Source organism: Astatotilapia calliptera, chromosome 3, assembly GCF_964374335.1.
Source record: "Astatotilapia calliptera chromosome 3, fAstCal68.1, whole genome shotgun sequence".
Classification (NCBI taxonomy): Eukaryota; Metazoa; Chordata; class Actinopteri; order Cichliformes; family Cichlidae; genus Astatotilapia; species Astatotilapia calliptera.
Window position 1 is genome coordinate 25617469 of NC_137424.1, and position 22950 is coordinate 25640418.

Here is a 22950-nt window from a genome sequence, read left to right on the forward strand (position 1 = left end):
CAGCTAACACAGATCGCTGACACAGGCTGGTTAGTTATTTAGTGGTTTCAGCTTAGTTTATTTTATCTTAAACTTCAGTGCACGGTCGCAGGGATCCGCTGACACAGATCGCTGGTTAGTTATTTAATGGTTTCAGCTTAGTTTATTTGATCTAAAACTTCAGTCCACGTTCGCAGGGATCCACTGACACAGATCGCTGGCACAGGCTGGTTAGTTATTTAATGGTTTCAGCTTAGTTTATTTGATCTAAAACTTCAGTGCACGCTTGCAGGGATCAGCTGACACAGATCGCTGTCACAGGCTGGTTAGTTATTTAATGGTTTCAGCTTAGTTTATTTGATCTAAAACTTCAGTGCATGGTCGCAAAGATCAGCTGACACAGATCCCTGGCACAGGCTGGTTAGTTATTTAATGGTTTCAGCTTACTTTATTTTCTGTAAAACTTCAGTGCACAGTTGCAGGGATCAGCTAACACAGATCCCTGACACACGCTGGTTAGTTATTTAATGGTTTCAACTTAGTTTATTTTCTCTAAAACTTCAGTGCACGGTCGCAGGGATCAGCTGACACAGATCTCTGGCACAGGCTGGTTAGTTATTTAATGGTTTCAGGTTAGTTTATTTGATCTAAGACTTCAGGGCATGATCGCAAAGATCAGCTGACACAGATCGCTGGCACAGCCTGGTTGGTTATTTAATGGTTTCAGCTTTGTTTATTTGATCTAAAACTTCAGTCCACGTTGCAGGGATCAGCTGACACAGATCGCTGGCACAGGCTGGTTAGTTATTTAATGGTTTCAGGTTAGTTTATTTGATCTAAGACTTCAGGGCATGATCGCAAAGATCAGCTGACACAGATCGCTGGCACAGGCTGGTTAGTTATTTAATGGTTTCAGCTTAGCTGATCTAAAACTTCAGTGCACGATTGCAGGGATCAGCTGACACAGATCGCTGGTACAGGCTGGTTAGTTATTTAATGGTTTCAGGTTAGTTTATTTGATCTAAAACTTCAGTGCACGGTCGCAGTGATCAGCTGACACAGATCGCTGGTTAGTTATTTAATGGTTTCAGCTTTGTTTATTTGATCTAAAACTTCAGTGCACGGTTGCAGGGATCAGCTGACACAGATCGCTGGCACAGGCTGGTTAGTTATTTAATGGTTTCAGCTTAGTTTATTTGATCTAAGACTTCAGTGCACGGTTGCAGGGATCAGCTGACACAGATCGCTGGCACAGGCTGGTTAGTTATTTAATGGTTTCAACTTAGTTTATTTTATCTAAAACTTCAGTGCACGGTCGCAGTTATCAGCTGACACAGATTGCTGGTTAGTTATTTAATGGTTTCAGCTTTGTTTATTTGATCTAAAACTTCAGTCCACGTTCGCAGGGATCCGCTGACACAGATCGCTGGCACAGGCTGGTTAGTTATTTAATGGTTTCAGCTTAGTTTATTTGATCTAAAACTTCAGTGCACGCTTGCAGGGATCAGCTGACACAGATCGCTGTCACAGGCTGGTTAGTTATTTAATGGTTTCAGCTTAGTTTATTTGATCTAAAACTTCAGTGCATGGTCGCAAAGATCAGCTGACACAGATCCCTGGCACAGGCTGGTTAGTTATTTAATGGTTTCAGCTTACTTTATTTTCTGTAAAACTTCAGTGCACAGTTGCAGGGATCAGCTGAAACAGATCGCTGGTACAGGCTGGTTAGTTATTTAATGGTTTCAGCTTAGTTTATCTAAAACTTCAGTGCACGGTTGCAGGGATCAGCTGAAACAGATCGCTGGTACAGGCTGGTTAGTTATTTAATGGTTTCAGCTTTGTTTATTTGATCTAAAACTTCAGTGCACGGTTGCAGGGATCAGCTGACACAGATCGCTGGCACAGGCTGGTTAGTTATTTAATGGTTTCAACTTAGTTTATTTTATCTAAAACTTCAGTGCACGGTCGCAGTGATCAGCTGACACAGATTGCTGGTTAGTTATTTAATGGTTTCAGCTTTGTTTATTTGATCTAAAACTTCAGTCCACGTTCGCAGGGATCCGCTGACACAGATCGCTGGTACAGGCTGGTTAGTTATTTAATGGTTTCAGCCAAGTTTATCTAAAACTTCAGTGCACGGTTGCAGGGATCAGCTGACACAGATCCCTTGCACAGGCTGGTTAGTTATTTAATGTTTTCAACTGAGTTTATTTTATCTAAAACTTCAGTGCACGGTCGCAGGGATCCGCTGACACAGATCGCTGGCACAGGCTGGTTAGTTATTTAATGGTTTCAGCTTAGTTTATTTGATCTAAAACTTCAGTGCACGGTTGCAGGGATCTGCTGACAGAGATCGCTGGCACAGGCTGGTTAGTTATTTAATGGTTTCAGCTTAGTTTATTTTATCTAAAACTTCAGTGCACGGTTGCAGGGATCAGCTGACACAGATCGCTGGCACAGGCTGGTTAGTTATTTAATGGTTTCAACTTAGTTTATTTGATCTAAAACTTCAGTGCACGGTTGCAGGGATCCTCTGACACAGATCGCTGGCACAGGCTGGTTAGTTATTTAATGGTTTCGGTTTGGTTTATTTTATCTAAAACTTCAGTGCACGGTTGCAGGGATCAGCTGACACAGATCGCTGGCACAGGCTGGTTAGTTATTTAATGGTTTCAGCTTAGTTTATCTAAAACTTCAGTGCACGGTTGCAGGGATCAGCTGACACAGATCGCTGGTACAGGCTGGTTAGTTATTTAATGGTTTCAGCCAAGTTTATCTAAAACTTCAGTGCACGGTTGCAGGGATCAGCTGACACAGATCGCTGGCACAGGCTGGTTAGTTATTTAATGGTTTCAGCTTAGTTTATTTGATCTAAAACTTCAGTGCACGGTCGCAGTGATCAGCTGACACAGATCGCTGGTTAGTTATTTAACGGTTTCAGCTTTGTTTATTTGATCTAAAACTTCAGTCCACGTTCGCAGGGATCAGCTGACACAGATCGCTGGCACAGGCTGGTTAGTTATTTAATGGTTTCAGCTTAGTTTATTTGATCTAAAACTTCAGTGCACGGTTGCAGGGATCAGCTGACACAGATCGCTGGCACAGGCTGGTTAGTTATTTAATGGTTTCAGCTTAGTTTATTTGATCTAAGACTTCAGTGCACGGTTGCAGGGATCAGCTGACACAGATCGCTGGCACAGGCTGGTTAGTTATTTCGTGGTTTCAGCTTAGTTTATTTTGATCTAAGACTTCAGTGCACGTTCGCAAAGATCAGCTGAAACAGATTGCTGGCACAGGCTGGTTAGTTATTTAATTGTTTCAGCTTAGTTTATCTAAAACTTCAGTGCACAGTTGCAGGGATCAGCTGACACAGATCCCTGGCACAGGCTGGTTAGTTATTTAATGGTTTCAACTTAGTTTATTTTCTCTAAAACTTCAGTGCACGGTCGCAGGTATCCGCTGACACAGATCGCTGGCACAGGCTGGTTAGTTATTTAATGGTTTCAGCTTAGTTTATCTAAAACTTCAGTGCACGGTTGCAGGGATCAGCTGACACAGATCGCTCGCACAGGCTGGTTAGTTATTTAATGGTTTCAGGTTAGTCTATTTGATCTAAAACTTCAGTGCACGCTTGCAGGGATCAGCTGACACAGATCGCTGTCACAGGCTGGTTAGTTATTTAATGGTTTCAGCTTAGTTTATTTGATCTAAAACTTCAGTGCATGGTCGCAAAGATCAGCTGACACAGATCCCTGGCACAGGCTGGTTAGTTATTTAATGGTTTCAACTTAGTTTATTTTCTCTAAAAATTCAGTGCACGGTTGCAGGGATCAGCTGACACAGATCGCTGTCACAGGCTGGTTAGTTATTTAAATGGTTTCAGCTTTGTTTATTTGATCTAAAACTTCAGTCCACGTTCGCAGGGATCAGCTGACACAGATCGCTGGCACAGGCTGGTTAGTTATTTAATGGTTTCAGCTTAGTTTATTTGATCTAAAACTTCAGTGCACGGTCGCAGGGATCCGCTGACACAGATCGCTGGCACAGGCTGGTTAGTTATTTAATGGTTTCAGCTTAGTTTATTTGATCTAAAACTTCAGTGCACGGTTGCAGGGATCAGCTGACACAGATCGCTGGCACAGGCTGGTTAGTTATTTAATGGTTTCAGCTTAGTTTATTTGATCTAAAACTTCAGTGCACGGTCGCAGGGATCCGCTGACACAGATCGCTGGCACAGGCTGGTTAGTTATTTAATGGTTTCAGCTTAGTTTATTTGATCTAAAACTTCAGTGCACGGTTGCAGGGATCAGCTGACACAGATCGCTGTCACAGGCTGGTTAGTTATTTAAATGGTTTCAGGTTAGTTTATTTGATCTAAGACTTCAGTGCATGGTCGCAAAGATCAGCTGACACAGATCCCTGGCACAGGCTGGTCAGTTATTTAATGGTTTCAACTTAGTTTATTTGATCTAAAACTTCAGTGCACGGTTGCAGGGATCAGCTAACACAGATCGCTGACACAGGCTGGTTAGTTATTTAGTGGTTTCAGCTTAGTTTATTTGATCTAAGACTTCAGTGCACATTCGCAAAGATCAGCTGAAACAGATCGCTGGCACAGATCGCTGGCACAGGCTGGTTAGTTATTTAGTGGTTTCAGCTTAGTTTATTTGATCTAAGACTTCAGTGCACGTTCGCAAAGATCAGCTGAAACAGATCGCTGGCACAGATCCCTTGCACAGGCTGGTTAGTTATTTAATGGTTTCAACTTAGTTTATTTGATCTAAAACTTCAGTGCACGGTTGCAGGGATCAGCTAACACAGATCGCTGACACAGGCTGGTTAGTTATTTAGTGGTTTCAGCTTAGTTTATTTTATCTTAAACTTCAGTGCACGGTCGCAGGGATCCGCTGACACAGATCGCTGGTTAGTTATTTAATGGTTTCAGCTTAGTTTATTTGATCTAAAACTTCAGTCCACGTTCGCAGGGATCCACTGACACAGATCGCTGGCACAGGCTGGTTAGTTATTTAATGGTTTCAGCTTAGTTTATTTGATCTAAAACTTCAGTGCACGCTTGCAGGGATCAGCTGACACAGATCGCTGTCACAGGCTGGTTAGTTATTTAATGGTTTCAGCTTAGTTTATTTGATCTAAAACTTCAGTGCATGGTCGCAAAGATCAGCTGACACAGATCCCTGGCACAGGCTGGTTAGTTATTTAATGGTTTCAGCTTACTTTATTTTCTGTAAAACTTCAGTGCACAGTTGCAGGGATCAGCTAACACAGATCCCTGACACACGCTGGTTAGTTATTTAATGGTTTCAACTTAGTTTATTTTCTCTAAAACTTCAGTGCACGGTCGCAGGGATCAGCTGACACAGATCTCTGGCACAGGCTGGTTAGTTATTTAATGGTTTCAGGTTAGTTTATTTGATCTAAGACTTCAGGGCATGATCGCAAAGATCAGCTGACACAGATCGCTGGCACAGCCTGGTTGGTTATTTAATGGTTTCAGCTTTGTTTATTTGATCTAAAACTTCAGTCCACGTTGCAGGGATCAGCTGACACAGATCGCTGGCACAGGCTGGTTAGTTATTTAATGGTTTCAGGTTAGTTTATTTGATCTAAGACTTCAGGGCATGATCGCAAAGATCAGCTGACACAGATCGCTGGCACAGGCTGGTTAGTTATTTAATGGTTTCAGCTTAGCTGATCTAAAACTTCAGTGCACGATTGCAGGGATCAGCTGACACAGATCGCTGGTACAGGCTGGTTAGTTATTTAATGGTTTCAGGTTAGTTTATTTGATCTAAAACTTCAGTGCACGGTCGCAGTGATCAGCTGACACAGATCGCTGGTTAGTTATTTAATGGTTTCAGCTTTGTTTATTTGATCTAAAACTTCAGTGCACGGTTGCAGGGATCAGCTGACACAGATCGCTGGCACAGGCTGGTTAGTTATTTAATGGTTTCAGCTTAGTTTATTTGATCTAAGACTTCAGTGCACGGTTGCAGGGATCAGCTGACACAGATCGCTGTCACAGGCTGGTTAGTTATTTAATGGTTTCAGCTTAGTTTATTTGATCTAAAACTTCAGTGCATGGTCGCAAAGATCAGCTGACACAGATCCCTGGCACAGGCTGGTTAGTTATTTAATGGTTTCAGCTTACTTTATTTTCTGTAAAACTTCAGTGCACAGTTGCAGGGATCAGCTGAAACAGATCGCTGGTACAGGCTGGTTAGTTATTTAATGGTTTCAGCTTAGTTTATCTAAAACTTCAGTGCACGGTTGCAGGGATCAGCTGAAACAGATCGCTGGTACAGGCTGGTTAGTTATTTAATGGTTTCAGCTTTGTTTATTTGATCTAAAACTTCAGTGCACGGTTGCAGGGATCAGCTGACACAGATCGCTGGCACAGGCTGGTTAGTTATTTAATGGTTTCAGCTTAGTTTATTTGATCTAAGACTTCAGTGCACGGTTGCAGGGATCAGCTGACACAGATCGCTGGCACAGGCTGGTTAGTTATTTAATGGTTTCAACTTAGTTTATTTTATCTAAAACTTCAGTGCACGGTCGCAGTGATCAGCTGACACAGATTGCTGGTTAGTTATTTAATGGTTTCAGCTTTGTTTATTTGATCTAAAACTTCAGTCCACGTTCGCAGGGATCCGCTGACACAGATCGCTGGCACAGGCTGGTTAGTTATTTAATGGTTTCAGCTTAGTTTATTTGATCTAAAACTTCAGTGCACGCTTGCAGGGATCAGCTGACACAGATCGCTGTCACAGGCTGGTTAGTTATTTAATGGTTTCAGCTTAGTTTATTTGATCTAAAACTTCAGTGCATGGTCGCAGGGATCAGCTGACACAGATCGCTGGTTAGTTATTTAAATGGTTTCAGGTTAGTTTATTTGATCTAAAACTTCAGTCCACGTTCGCAGGGATCAGCTGACACAGATCGCTGGCACAAGCTGGTTAGTTATTTAATGGTTTCAGGTTAGTTTATTTGATCTAAGACTTCAGGGCATGATTGCAAAGATCAGCTGACACAGATCGCTGGCACAGGCTGGTTAGTTATTTAATGGTTTCAGCTTAGTTGATCTAAAACTTCAGTGCACGATTGCAGGGATCAGCTGACACAGATCGCTGGCACAGGCTGGTTAGTTATTTAATGGTTTCAGCTTAGTTTATTTGATCTAAAACTTCAGTGCACGATTGCAGGGATCACCTGAAACAGATCGCTGGTACAGGCTGGTTAGTTATTTAATGGTTTCAGCTTAGTTTATCTAAAACTTCAGTGCACGATTGCAGGGATCAGCTGAAACAGATCGCTGGTACAGGCTGGTTAGTTATTTAATGGTTTCAGGTTAGTTTATTTGATCTAAGACTTCAGTGCACGTTCGCAAAGATCAGCTGAAACAGATCGCTGGCACAGATCCCTTGCACAGGCTGGTTAGTTATTTAATGTTTTCAACTTAGTTTATTTTATCTTAAACTTCAGTGCACGGTCGCAGGGATCCGCTGACACAGATCGCTGGTTAGTTATTTAATGGTTTCAGCTTAGTTTATTTGATCTAAAACTTCAGTGCACGGTCGCAGGGATCAGCTGACACAGATCGCTGGTTAGTTATTTAATGGTTTCAGCTTTGTTTATTTGATCTAAAACTTCAGTCCACGTTCGCAGGGATCCGCTGACACAGATCGCTGGCACAGGCTGGTTAGTTATTTAATGGTTTCAGCTTAGTTTATTTGATCTAAAACTTCAGTGCACGGTTGCAGGGATCAGCTGACACAGATCGCTGTCACAGGCTGGTTAGTTATTTAAATGGTTTCAGGTTAGTTTATTTGATCTAAGACTTCAGTGCATGGTCGCAAAGATCAGCTGACACAGATCGCTGGCACAGGCTGGTTAGTTATTTAATGGTTTCAGCTTACTTTATTTTCTGTAAAACTTCAGTGCACAGTTGCAGGGATCAGCTGACACAGATCGCTGGTTAGTTTTTTAATGGTTTCAGCTTTGTTTATTTGATCTAAAACTTCAGTCCACGTTCGCAGTGATCAGCTGACACAGATCGCTGGTTAGTTATTTAATGGTTTCAGCTTTGTTTATTTGATCTAAAACTTCAGTCCACGTTCGCAGGGATCAGCTGACACAGATCGCTGGCACAGGCTGGTTAGTTATTTAATGGTTTCAGCTTAGTTTATTTGATCTAAAACTTCAGTGCACGGTTGCAGGGATCAGCTGACACAGATCGCTGGCACAGGCTGGTTAGTTATTTAATGGTTTCAGCTTACTTTATTTTCTGTAAAACTTCAGTGCACAGTTGCAGGGATCAGCTAACACAGATCCCTGACACACGCTGGTTAGTTATTTAATGGTTTCAGCTTAGTTTATTTGATCTAAAACTTCAGTCCACGTTCGCAGGGATCAGCTGACACAGATCGCTGGCACAGGCTGGTTAGTTATTTAATGGTTTCAGCTTAGTTTATTTGATCTAAAACTTCAGTGCACAGTTGCAGGGATCAGCTGACACAGATCGCTGGCACAGGCTGGTTAGTTATTTAATGGTTTCAGCTTAGTTTATTTGATCTAAGACTTCACTGCACGGTTGCAGGGATCAGCTGACACAGATCGCTGGCACAGGCTGGTTAGTTATTTAATGGTTTCAGCTTAGTTTATTTGATCTAAAACTTCAGTGCACAGTTGCAGGGATCAGCTGACACAGATCGCTGGCACAGGCTGGTTAGTTATTTAATGGTTTCAGCTTAGTTTATTTGATCTAAGACTTCACTGCACGGTTGCAGGGATCAGCTGACACAGATCGCTGGCACAGGCTGGTTAGTTATTTCGTGGTTTCAGCTTAGTTTATTTTGATCTAAGACTTCAGTGCACGTTCGCAAAGATCAGCTGAAACAGATTGCTGGCACAGGCTGGTTAATTATTTAATTGTTTCAGCTTAGTTTATCTAAAACTTCAGTGCACAGTTGCAGGGATCAGCTGACACAGATCGCTGGCACAGGCTGGTTAGTTATTTAATGGTTTCAACTTAGTTTATTTTCTCTAAAACTTCAGTGCACGGTCGCAGGGATCAGCTGACACAGATCGCTGGCACAGGCTGGTTAGTTATTTAATGGTTTCAGGTTAGTTTATTTGATCTAAAACTTCAGTCCACGTTCGCAGGGATCAGCTGACACAGATCGCTGGCACAGGCTGGTTAGTTATTTAATGGTTTCAGCCAAGTTTATCTAAAACTTCAGTGCACGGTTTCAGGGATCAGTTGGCACAGATCGCTGGCACAGGCTGGTTAGTTATTTAATGGTTTCAGCTTACTTTATTTTCTGTAAAACTTCAGTGCACAGTTGCAGGGATCAGCTAACACAGATCCCTGACACACTCTGGTTAGTTATTTAATGGTTTCAGCTTAGTTTATTTGATCTAAAACTTCAGTGCACGGTTGCAGGGATCAGCTGACACAGATCGCTGGCACAGGCTGGTTAGTTATTTAATGGTTTCAGCTTAGTTTATTTGATTTAAAACTTCAGTGCACGGTTGCAGGGATCAGCTGACACAGATCGCTGGCACAGGCTGGTTAGTTATTTCGTGGTTTCAGCTTAGTTTATTTTGATCTAAGACTTCAGTGCACGTTCGCAAAGATCAGCTGAAACAGATTGCTGGCACAGGCTGGTTAATTATTTAATTGTTTCAGCTTAGTTTATCTAAAACTTCAGTGCACAGTTGCAGGGATCAGCTGACACAGATCCCTGGCACAGGCTGGTTAGTTATTTAATGGTTTCAACTTAGTTTATTTTCTCTAAAACTTCAGTGCACGGTCGCAGGGATCCGCTGACACAGATCGCTGGCACAGGCTGGTTAGTTATTTAATGGTTTCAGCTTAGTTTATCTAAAACTTCAGTGCACGGTTGCAGGGATCAGTTGACACAGATCGCTCGCACAGGCTGGTTAGTTATTTAATGGTTTCAGCTTAGTTTATTTGATCTAAAACTTCAGTGCACGGTCGCAGGGATCCGCTGACACAGATCGCTGGCACAGGCTGGTTAGTTATTTAATGGTTTCAGCTTAGTTTATTTGATCTAAAACTTCAGTGCACGGTTGCAGGGATCAGCTGACACAGATCGCTGGCACAGGCTGGTTAGTTATTTAATGGTTTCAGCTTAGTTTATTTGATCTAAAACTTCAGTGCACGGTCGCAGGGATCCGCTGACACAGATCGCTGGCACAGGCTAGTTAGTTATTTAATGGTTTCAGCTTAGTTTATTTGATCTAAAACTTCAGTGCACGGTCGCAGGGATCAGCTGACACAGATCGCTGGCACAGGCTGGTTAGTTATTTAATGGTTTCAGCTTAGTTTATTTGATCTAAAACTTCAGTGCACGGTTGCAGGGATCAGCTGACACAGATCGCTGTCACAGGCTGGTTAGTTATTTAAATGGTTTCAGGTTAGTTTATTTGATCTAAGACTTCAGTGCATGGTCGCAAAGATCAGCTAACACAGATCCCTGGCACAGGCTGGTTGGTTATTTAATGGTTTCAGCTTACTTTATTTTGATCTAAGACTTCAGTGCACGGTTGCAGGGATCAGCTGAAACAGATCGCTGTCACAGGCTGGTTAGTTATTTAAATGGTTTCAGGTTAGTTTATTTGATCTAAGACTTCAGTGCATGGTCGCAGGGATCAGCTGACACAGATCGCTGGTTAGTTATTTAATGGTTTCAGCTTAGTTTATTTGATCTACAACTTCAGTCCACGTTCGCAGGGATCAGCTGACACAGATCGCTGTCACAGGCTGGTTAGTTATTTAATGGTTTCAGCTTAGTTTATTTGATCTACAACTTCAGTGCATGGTCGCAAAGATCAGCTGATACAGATCGCTGGCACAGGCTGGTTAGTTATTTAATGGTTTCAGCTTAGTTTATCTAAAACTTCAGTGCACGGTTGCAGGAATCAGCTGACACAGATCGCTGGTACAGGCTGGTTAGTTATTTAATGGTTTCAGCTTAGTTTATCTAAAACTTCAGTGCACGGTTGCAGGGATCAGCTGACACAGATCGCTGGTACAGGCTGGTTAGTTATTTAATGGTTTCAGCTTAGTTTATTTGATCTAAGACTTCAGTGCACATTCGCAAAGATCAGCTGAAACAGATCGCTGGCACAGGCTGGTTAGTTATTTAATTGTTTCAGCTTAGTTTATCTAAAACTTCAGTGCACGGTTGCAGGGATCGGCTGACACAGATCGTTGGCACAGGCTGGTTAGTTATTTAATGGTTTCAACTTAGTTTATTTGATCTAAGACTTCAGTGCACATTCGCAAAGATCAGCTGAAACAGATCGTTGGCACAGGCTGGTTAGTTATTTAATGGTTTCAACTTAGTTTATCTAAAACTTCAGTGCACGGTTGCAGGAATCAGCTGACACAGATCGCTGGCACAGGCTGGTTGTTTAGTTATTTAATGGTTTCAGCTTATTTTATCTAAAACTTCAGTGCACGGTTTGCAGGGATCAGATGAAACAGATCGCTGGCACAGGCTGGCTAGTTATTTAATGGTTTCAGCCAAGTTTATCTAAAACTTCAGTGCACGGTTGCAGGGATCAGCTGAAACAGATCGCTGGTACAGGCTGGTTAGTTATTTAATGGTTTCAGGTTAGTTTATTTGATCTAAGACTTCAGTGCACGGTTGCAGGGATCGGCTGACACAGATCCCTGGCACAGGCTGGTTAGTTATTTAATGGTTTCAACTTAGTTTATTTTATCTAAAACTTCAGTGCACGGTCGCAGGGATCCGCTGACACAGATCGCTGGCACAGGCTGGTTAGTTATTTAATGGTTTCAGCTTAGTTTATCTAAAACTTCAGTGCACGGTTGCAGGGATCAGCTGACACAGATCGCTGTCACAGGCTGGTTAGTTATTTAAATGGTTTCAACTTAGTTTATTTGATCTAAGACTTCAGTGCATGGTCGCAAAGATCAGCTGACACAGATCCCTGGCACAGGCTGGTTAGTTATTTAATGGTTTCAACTTAGTTTATTTTCTCTAAAACTTCAGTGCACGGTTGCAGGGATCAGCTGACACAGATCGCTGGCACAGGCTGGTTAGTTATTTAGTGGTTTCAGCTTAGTTTATTTGATCTAAAACTTCAGTGCACGGTCGCAGTGATCAGCTGACACAGATCGCTGGTTAGTTATTTAATGGTTTCAGCTTTGTTTATTTGATCTACAACTTCAGTCCACGTTCGCAGGGATCAGCTGACACAGATCTCTGGCACAGCCTGGTTGGTTATTTAATGGTTTCAGCTTAGTTTATTTGATCTAAAACTTCAGTGCACGGTTGCAGGGATCAGCTGACACAGATCGCTCGCACAGGCTGGTTAGTTATTTAATGGTTTCAGGTTAGTTTACTTGATCTAAGACTTCAGTGCATGGTCGCAAAGATCAGCTGACACAGATCTCTGGCACAGGCTGGTTGGTTATTTAATTGTTTCAACTTAGTTTATTTTCTCTAAAACTTCAGTGCACGGTTGCAGGGATCAGCTGACACAGATCGCTGACACACGCTGGTTAGTTATTTAATGGTTTCAACTTAGTTTATTTTCTCTAAAACTTCAGTGCACGGTTGCAGGGATCAGCTGACACAGATCGCTGGCACAGGCTGGTTAGTTGTTTAATGGTTTCAGCTTAGTTTATTTGATCTAAAACTTCAGTGCACGGTTGCAGGGATCCGCTGACACAGATCGCTGGTTAGTTATTTAATGGTTTCAGCTTAGTTTATTTGATCTAAGACGTAAGTGCACGGTTGCAGGGATCAGCTGACACAGATCGCTGGCACAGGCTGGTTAGTTATTTAATGGTTTCAGCTTAGTTTATTTGATCTAAGACGTAAGTGCACGGTTGCAGGGATCAGCTGACACAGATCGCTGTCACAGGCTGGTTAGTTATTTAATGGTTTCAGCTTAGTTTATTTGATCTAAAACTTCAGTGCACGGTTGCAGGGATCAGCTGACACAGATCGCTGGCACAGGCTGGTTAGTTGTTTAATGGTTTCAGCTTAGTTTATTTGATCTAAAACTTCAGTGCACGGTTGCAGGGATCAGCTGACACAGATCGCTCGCACAGGCTGGTTGGTTATTTAATGGTTTCAGGTTAGTTTATTTGATCTAAGACTTCAGTGCACGTTCGCAAAGATCAGCTGAAACAGATCGCTGGCACAGATCCCTTGCACAGGCTGGTTAGTTATTTAATGGTTTCAACTTAGTTTATTTTATCTTAAACTTCAGTGCACGGTCGCAGGGATCCGCTGACACAGATCGCTGGTTAGTTATTTAATGGTTTCAGCTTAGTTTATTTGATCTAAGACGTAAGTGCACGGTTGCAGGGATCAGCTGACACAGATCGCTGGCACAGGCTGGTTAGTTATTTAATGGTTTCAGCTTAGTTTATTTGATCTAAGACGTAAGTGCACGGTTGCAGGGATCAGCTGACACAGATCGCTGGCACAGGCTGGTTAGTTATTTCGTGGTTTCAGCTTAGTTTATTTTGATCTAAGACTTCAGTGCACATTCGCAAAGACCAGCTGACACAGATCGTTGGCACAGGCTGGTTAGTTATTTAATGGTTTCAACTTAGTTTATCTAAAACTTCAGTGCACGGTTGCAGGAATCAGCTGACACAGATCGCTGGCACAGGCTGGTTAGTTATTTAATGGTTTCGGTTTGGTTTATTTTATCTAAAACTTCAGTGCACGGTTGCAGGGATCAGCTGACACAGATCGCTGGCACAGGCTGGTTAGTTATTTAGTGGTTTCAGCTTAGTTTATTTTATCTAAAACTTCAGTACACGTTCGCAGGGATCAGCTGACACAGATCGCTCGCACAGGCTGGTTAGTTATTTAATGGTTTCAGCTTAGTTTATTTTATCTAAAACTTCAGTACACGTTCGCAGGGATCAGCTGACACAGATCGCTCGCACAGGCTGGTTAGTTATTTAATGGTTTCAGCTTAGTTTATTTTATCTAAAACTTCAGTACACGTTCGCAGGGATCAGCTGACACAGATCTCTGGCACAGCCTGGTTGGTTATTTAATGTTTTCAGCTTAGTTTATTTGATCTAAAACTTCAGTGCACGGCTGCAGGGATCAGCTGACACAGATCGCTCGCACAGGCTGGTTGGTTATTTAATGGTTTCAGGTTAGTTTATTTGATCTAAGACTTCAGTGCACGGTCACAGGGATCAGCTGACACAGATCGCTGGCACAGGCTGGTTAGTTATTTAATGGTTTCAACTTAGTTTATTTTATCTAAGACTTCAGTGCACGGTCGCAGTGATCAGCTGACACAGATCGCTGGTTAGTTATTTAATGGTTTCAGCTTTGTTTATTTGATCTAAAACTTCAGTCCACGTTCGCAGGGATCAGCTGACACAGATCGCTGGCACAGGCTGGTTAGTTATTTAATGGTTTTAACTTAGTTTATTTGATCTAAAACTTCAGTGCACGATTGCAGGGATCAGCTGAAACAGATCGCTGGTACAGGCTGGTTAGTTATTTAATGGTTTCAGCCAAGTTTATCTAAAACTTCAGTGCACGGTTGCAGGGATCAGCTGACACAGATCCCTTGCACAGGCTGGTTAGTTATTTAATGGTTTCAACTTCGTTTATTTGATCTAAAACTTCAGTGCACGGTCGCAGGGATCCGCTGACACAGATCGCTGGCACAAGCTGGTTAGTTATTTAATGGTTTCAGCTTAGTTTATTAGATCTAAAACTTCAGTCCACGTTCGCAGGGATCAGCTGACACAGATCCCTGGCACAGCCTGGTTGGTTATTTAATGGTTTCAGCTTAGTTTATTTGATCTACAACTTCAGTGCACGGTTGCAGGGATCAGCTGACACAGATCCCTGGCACAGGCTGGTTAGTTATTTAATGGTTTCAGCTTAGTTTATTTTATCTAAAACTTCAGTGCGCGGTAGCAGGGATCAGCTGACACAGATCGCTGGCACAGGCTGGTTAGTTATTTTGTGGTTTCAGCTTAGTTTATTTTGATCTAAGACTTCAGTCCACGTTCGCAGGGATCAGCTGAAACAGATCGCTGGCACAGGCTGGTCAGTTATTTAATGGTTTCAACTTAGTTTTTTTGATCTAAAACTTCAGTGCACGGTCGCAGGGATCAGCTGAAACAGATCGCTGGCACAGGCTTGTTAGTTATTTAATGGTTTTAGCTTAGTTTATCTAAAACTTCAGTGCACGGTTGCAGGGATCAGCTGACACAGATCGCTGGCACAGGCTGGTTAGTTATTTAATGGTTTCAACTTAGTTTATTTGATCTAAAACTTCAGTGCACGGTTGCAGGGATCAGCTGACACAGATCGTTGGCACAGGCTGGTTAGTTATTTAATGGTTTCAACTTAGTTTATTTGATCTAAAACTTCAGTGCACGGTTGCAGGGATCCTCTGACACAGATCGCTGGCACAGGCTGGTTAGTTATTTAATGGTTTCGGTTTGGTTTATCTAAAACTTCAGTGCACGGTTGCAGGGATCAGCTGACACAGATCGCTGGTACAGGCTTGTTAGTTATTTAATGGTTTCAGCCAAGTTTATCTAAAACTTCAGTGCACGGTTGCAGGGATCAGATGACAAAGATAGCTGGCACAGGCTGGTTAGTTATTTAATGGTTTCAGCTTAGTTTATCTAAAACTTCAGTGCACGGTTGCAGGGATCAGATGACAAAGATCGCTGGCACAGGCTGGTTAGTTATTTAATGGTTTAGGTTTGGTTTATTTAATCTAAAACTTCAGTGCACGGTCGCAGAGATCAGCTAACACAGATTCCTGACACACGCTGGTTAGTTATTTAATGGTTTCAACTTAGTTAATTTTATCTAAAACTTCAGTGCACGGTTGCAGGGATCAGCTGACACAGATCGCTGGTTAGTTATTTAGTGGTTTCAGCCAAGTTTATTTGATCTAAGACTTCAGTGCACGTTCGCAGGGATCAGCTGACACAGATCGCTGGCACAGGCTGGTTAGTTATTTAATGGTTTCAGCTTAGTTTATTTTCTCTAAAACGTCAGTGCACGGTTGCAGGGATCAGCTGACACAGATCGCTGGCACAGGCTGGTTAGTTATTTAATGGTTTCAACTTAGTTTATTTGATCTAAGACTTCAGTGCACGGTTGCAGGGATCAGCTGACACAGATTGCTGACACAGGCTGGTTAGTTATTTCGTGGTTTCAGCTTAGTTTATTTTGATCTAAGACTTCAGTGCACGTTCGCTAAGATCAGCTGAAACAAATCCCTGGCACAGGCTGGTTAGTTATTTAATGGTTTCAGCTTAGTTTATCTAAAACTTCAGTGCACGGTTGCAGGGATCAGCTGACACAGATCCCTGGCACAGGCTGGTTAGTTATTTAATGGTTTTAACTTAGTTTATTTTCTCTAAAACTTCAGTGCACGGTTGCAGGGATCAGCTAACACAGATTCCTGACACACGCTGGTTAGTTATTTAATGGTTTCAACTTAGTTAATTTTATCTAAAACTTCAGTGCACGGTTGCAGTGATCAGCTGACACAGATCGCTGGTTAGTTATTTAATGGTTTCAACTTAGTTTATTTTCTCTAAAACTTCAGTGCACGGTCGCGGTGATCAGCTGACACAGATCGCTGGTTAGTTATTTAATGGTTTCAGCTTTGTTTATTTGATCTACAACTTCAGTCCACGTTCGCAGGGATCAGCTGACACAGATCTCTGGCACAGCCTGGTTGGTTAATGGTTTCAGCTTAGTTTATTTGAGCTAAAACTTCAGTGCACGGTAGCAGGGATCAGCTGACACAGATCGCTCGCACAGGCTGGTTAGTTATTTAATGGTTTCAGGTTAGTTTATTTGATCTAAGACTTCAGTGCATGGTCGCAAAGATCAGCTGACACAGATCGCTGGCACAGGCTGGTTAGTTATTTAATGGTTTCAGCTTAGTTTATCTAAAACTTCAGTGCACGGTTGCAGGGATCAGCTGACACAGATCGCTGTCACAGGCTGGTTAGTTATTTAAATGGTTTCAGGTTAGTTTATTTGATCTAAAACTTCAGTGCACGGTTGCAGGGATCGGCTGACACAGATCCCTGGCACAGGCTGGTTAGTTATTTAATGGTTTCAACTTAGTTTATTTTATCTAAAACTTCAGTGCACGGTCGCAGGGATCCGCTGACACAGATCGCTGGCACAGGCTGGTTAGTTATTTAATGGTTTCAGCTTAGTTTATCTAAAACTTCAGTGCACGGTTGCAGGGATCAGCTGACACAGATCGCTGTCACAGGCTGGTTAGTTATTTAAATGGTTTCAACTTAGTTTATTTGATCTAAGACTTCAGTGCATGGTCGCAAAGATCAGCTGACACAGATCCCTGGCACAGGCTGGTTAGTTATTTAATGGTTTCAACTTAGTTTATTTTCTCTAAAACTTCAGTGCACGGTTGCAGGGATCAGCTGACACAGATCGCTGGCACAGGCTGGTTGGTTATTTAGTGGTTTCAACTTAGTTTATTTTCTCTAAAACTTCAGTGCACGGTTGCAGGGATCAGCTGACACAGATCGCTCGCACAGGCTGGTTAGTTATTTAATGGTTTCAGGTTAGTTTACTTGATCTAAGACTTCAGTGCATGGTCGCAAAGATCAGCTGACACAGATCCCTGGCACAGGCTGGTTGGTTATTTAATTGTTTCAACTTAGTTTATTTTCTCTAAAACTTCAGTGCACGGTTGCAGGGATCAGCTGACACAGATCGCTGGCACAGGCTGGTTAGTTGTTTAATGGTTTCAGCTTAGTTTATTTTCTCTAAAACTTCAGTGCACGGTTGCAGGGATCCGCTGACACAGATCGCTGGTTAGTTATTTAATGGTTTCAGCTTAGTTTATTTGATCTAAGACGTAAGTGCACGGTTGCAGGGATCAGCTCACACAGATCGCTGGCACAGGCTGGTTAGTTATTTAATGGTTTCAGCTTAGTTTATTTGATCTAAAACTTCAGTGCACGGTTGCAGGGATCAGCTGACACAGATCGCTGGCACAGGCTGGTTAGTTGTTTAATGGTTTCAGCTTAGTTTATTTGATCTAAGACTTCAGTGCACGTTCGCAAAGATCAGCTGAAACAGATCGCTGGCACAGATCCCTTGCACAGGCTGGTTAGTTATTTAATGGTTTCAACTTAGTTTATTTTATCTTAAACTTCAGTGCACGGTCGCAGGGATCCGCTGACACAGATCGCTGGTTAGTTATTTAATGGTTTCAGCTTAGTTTATTTGATCTAAGACGTAAGTGCACGGTTGCAGGGATCAGCTGACACAGATCGCTGGCACAGGCTGGTTAGTTATTTAATGGTTTCAGCTTAGTTTATTTGATCTAAGACGTAAGTGCACGGTTGCAGGGATCAGCTGACACAGATCGCTGGCACAGGCTGGTTAGTTATTTCGTGGTTTCAGCTTAGTTTATTTTGATCTAAGACTTCAGTGCACATTCGCAAAGACCAGCTGAAACAGATCGCTGGCACAGGCTGGTTAGTTATTTAATTGTTTCAGCTTAGTTTATCTAAAACTTCAGTGCACGGTTGCAGGGATCAGCTGACACAGATCGCTGGCACAGGCTGGTTAGTTATTTAATGGTTTCAGCTTAGTTTATCTAAAACTTCAGTGCACGGTTGCAGGGATCAGCTGACACAGATCCCTAGCACAGGCTGGTTAGTTATTTAATGGTTTTAACTTAGTTTATTTTATCTAAAACTTCAGTGCACGGTCGCAGGGATCCGCTGACACAGATCGCTGTCACAGGCTGGTTAGTTATTTAATGGTTTCGGTTTGGTTTATTTTATCTAAAACTTCAGTGCACGGTTGCAGGGATCAGCTGACACAGATCGCTGGCACAGGCTGGTTAGTTATTTAATGGTTTCAGCTTAGTTTATCTAAAACTTCAGTGCACGGTTGCAGGGATCAGCTGACACAGATCCCTGGCACAGGCTGGTTAGTTATTTAATGGTTTTAACTTAGTTTATTTTATCTAAAACTTCAGTGCACGGTCGCAGGGATCCGCTGACACAGATCGCTGTCACAGGCTGGTTAGTTATTTAAATGGTTTCAGGTTAGTTTATTTGATCTAAGACTTCAGTGCATGGTCGCAAAGATCAGCTGACACAGATCCCTGACACACGCTGGTTAGTTATTTAATGGTTTCAACTTAGTTTATTTTCTCTAAAACTTCAGTGCACGGTTGCAGGGATCAGCTGACACAGATCGCTGGCACAGGCTGGTTGGTTATTTAGTGGTTTCAGCTTAGTTTATTTGATCTAAAACTTCAGTGCACGGTCGCAGTGATCAGCTGACACAGATCGCTGGCACAGGCTGGTTAGTTATTTAGTGGTTTCAGCTTAGTTTATTTGATCTAAAACTTCAGTGCACGGTCGCAGGGATCAGCTGACACAGATCTCTGGCACAGCCTGGTTGGTTATTTAATGGTTTCAGCTTAGTTTATTTGATCTAAAACTTCAGTGCACGGTTGCAGGGATCAGCTGACACAGATCGCTCGCACAGGCTGGTTAGTTATTTAATGGTTTCAGCTTAGTTTATTTTATCTAAAACTTCAGTGCATGGTCGCAAAGATCAGCTGACACAGATCCCTGGCACAGGCTGGTTAGTTATTTAGTGGTTTCAGCTTACTTTATTTTATCTAAAACTTCAGTACACGTTCGCAGGGATCAGCTGACACAGATCTCTGGCACAGCCTGGTTGGTTATTTAATGTTTTCAGCTTAGTTTATTTGATCTAAAACTTCAGTGCACGGCTGCAGGGATCAGCTGACACAGATCGCTCGCACAGGCTGGTTGGTTATTTAATGGTTTCACGTTAGTTTATTTGATCTAAGACTTCAGTGCACGGTCGCAGGGATCCGCTGACACAGATCGCTGGTTAGTTATTTAATGGTTTCAGCTTAGTTTATTTTATCTAAAACTTCAGTGCACGGTCGCAGGGATCAGCTGACACAGATCGCTGGCACAGGCTGGTTAGTTATTTAATGGTTTCAACTTAGTTTATTTTATCTAAAACTTCAGTGCACGGTCGCAGTGATCAGCTGACACAGATCGCTGGTTAGTTATTTAATGGTTTCAGCTTTGTTTATTTGATCTAAAACTTCAGTCCACGTTCGCAGGGATCAGCTGACACAGATCGCTGGCACAGGCTGGTTAGTTATTTAATGGTTTTAACTTAGTTTATTTGATCTAAAACTTCAGTGCACGATTGCAGGGATCAGCTGAAACAGATCGCTGGTACAGGCTGGTTAGTTATTTAATGGTTTCAGCCAAGTTTATCTAAAACTTCAGTGCACGGTTGCAGGGATCAGCTGACACAGATCCCTTGCACAGGCTGGTTAGTTATTTAATGGTTTCAACTTAGTTTATTAGATCTAAAACTTCAGTCCACGTTCGCAGGGATCAGCTGACACAGATCCCTGGCACAGCCTGGTTGGTTATTTAATGGTTTCAGCTTAGTTTATTTGATCTAAAACTTCAGTGCACGGTTGCAGGGATCAGCTGACACAGATCCCTGGCACAGGCTGGTTAGTTATTTAATGGTTTCAGCTTAGTTTATTTTATCTAAAACTTCAGTGCGCGGTAGCAGGGATCAGCTGACACAGATCGCTGGCACAGGCTGGTTAGTTATTTAATGGTTTCAGCTTAGTTTATTTTGATCTAAGACTTCAGTCCACGTTCGCAGGGATCAGCTGAAACAGATCGCTGGCACAGGCTGGTCAGTTATTTAATGGTTTCAACTTAGTTTTTTTGATCTAAAACTTCAGTGCACGGTCGCAGGGATCAGCTGAAACAGATCGCTGGCACAGGCTGGTTAGTTATTTAATGGTTTCAGCTTAGTTTATCTAAAACTTCAGTGCACGGTTGCAGGGATCAGCTGACACAGATCGCTGGCACAGGCTGGTTAGTTATTTAATGGTTTCAACTTAGTTTATTTGATCTAAAACTTCAGTGCACGGTTGCAGGGATCAGCTGACACAGATCGCTGGCACAGGCTGGTTAGTTATTTAATGGTTTCAACTTAGTTTATTTGATCTAAAACTTCAGTGCACGGTTGCAGGGATCCTCTGACACAGATCGCTGGCACAGGCTGGTTAGTTATTTAATGGTTTCGGTTTGGTTTATCTAAAACTTCAGTGCACGGTTGCAGGGATCAGCTGACACAGATCGCTGGTACAGGCTTGTTAGTTATTTAATGGTTTCAGCCAAGTTTATCTAAAACTTCAGTGCACGGTTGCAGGGATCAGATGACAAAGATAGCTGGCACAGGCTGGTTAGTTATTTAATGGTTTCAGCTTAGTTTATCTAAAACTTCAGTGCACGGTTGCAGGGATAAGCTGACACAGATCGCTGGCACAGGCTGGTTAGTTATTTAATGGTTTAGGTTTGGTTTATTTAATCTAAAACTTCAGTGCACGGTCGCAGAGATCAGCTAACACAGATTCCTGACACACGCTGGTTAGTTATTTAATGGTTTCAACTTAGTTAATTTTATCTAAAACTTCAGTGCACGGTTGCAGGGATCAGCTGACACAGATCGCTGGTTAGTTATTTAGTGGTTTCAGCCAAGTTTATTTGATCTAAGACTTCAGTGCACGTTCGCAGGGATCAGCTGACACAGATCGCTGGCACAGGCTGGTTAGTTATTTAATGGTTTCAGCTTAGTTTATTTTCTCTAAAACGTCAGTGCACGGTTGCAGGGATCAGCTGACACAGATCGCTGGCACAGGCTGGTTAGTTATTTAATGGTTTCAACTTAGTTTATTTGATCTAAGACTTCAGTGCACGGTTGCAGGGATCAGCTGACACAGATCGCTGACACAGGCTGGTTAGTTATTTCGTGGTTTCAGCTTAGTTTATTTTGATCTAAGACTTCAGTGCACGTTCGCAAAGATCAGCTGAAACAAATCCCTGGCACAGGCTGGTTAGTTATTTAATGGTTTCAGCTTAGTTTATCTAAAACTTCAGTGCACGGTTGCAGGGATCAGCTGACACAGATCCCTGGCACAGGCTGGTTAGTTATTTAATGGTTTCAACTTAGTTAATTTTCTCTAAAACTTCAGTGCACGGTTGCAGGGATCAGCTAACACAGATTCCTGACACACGCTGGTTAGTTATTTAATGGTTTCAACTTAGTTAATTTTATCTAAAACTTCAGTGCACGGTTGCAGGGATCAGCTGACACAGATCGCTGGCACAGGCTGGTTAGTTATTTAATGGTTTCAACTTAGTTTATCTAAAACTTCAGTGCACGGTTGCAGGGATCAGCTAACACAGATTCCTGACACACGCTGGTTAGTTATTTAATGGTTTCAGCTTAGTTTATTTGATCTAAGACTTCAGTGCACGGTTGCAGGAATCAGCTGACACAGATCGCTGGCACAGGCTGGTTAGTTATTTAATGGTTTCAACTTAGTTTATTTTATCTAAAACTTCAGTGCACGGTCGCAGTGATCAGCTGACACAGATCGCTGGTTAGTTATTTAATGGTTTCAGCTTTGTTTATTTGATCTAAAACTTCAGTCCACGTTCGCAGGGATCAGCTGACACAGATCTCTGGCACAGGCTGGTTGGTTATTTAATGGTTTCAGCTTAGTTTATTTGATCTAAAACTTCAGTGCACGGTTGCAGGGATCAGCTGACACAGATCGATGGCACAGGCTGGTTAGTTATTTAATGGTTTCAGCTTAGTTTATTTGATCTAAGACGTAAGTGCACGGTTGCAGGGATCAGCTGACACAGATCGCTGACACAGGCTGGTTAGTTATTTAATGGTTTTAACTTAGTTTATTTGATCTAAAACTTCAGTGCACGATTGCAGGGATCAGCTGACACAGATCCCTTGCACAGGCTGGCTAGTTATTTAATGGTTTCAGCTTAGTTTATCTAAA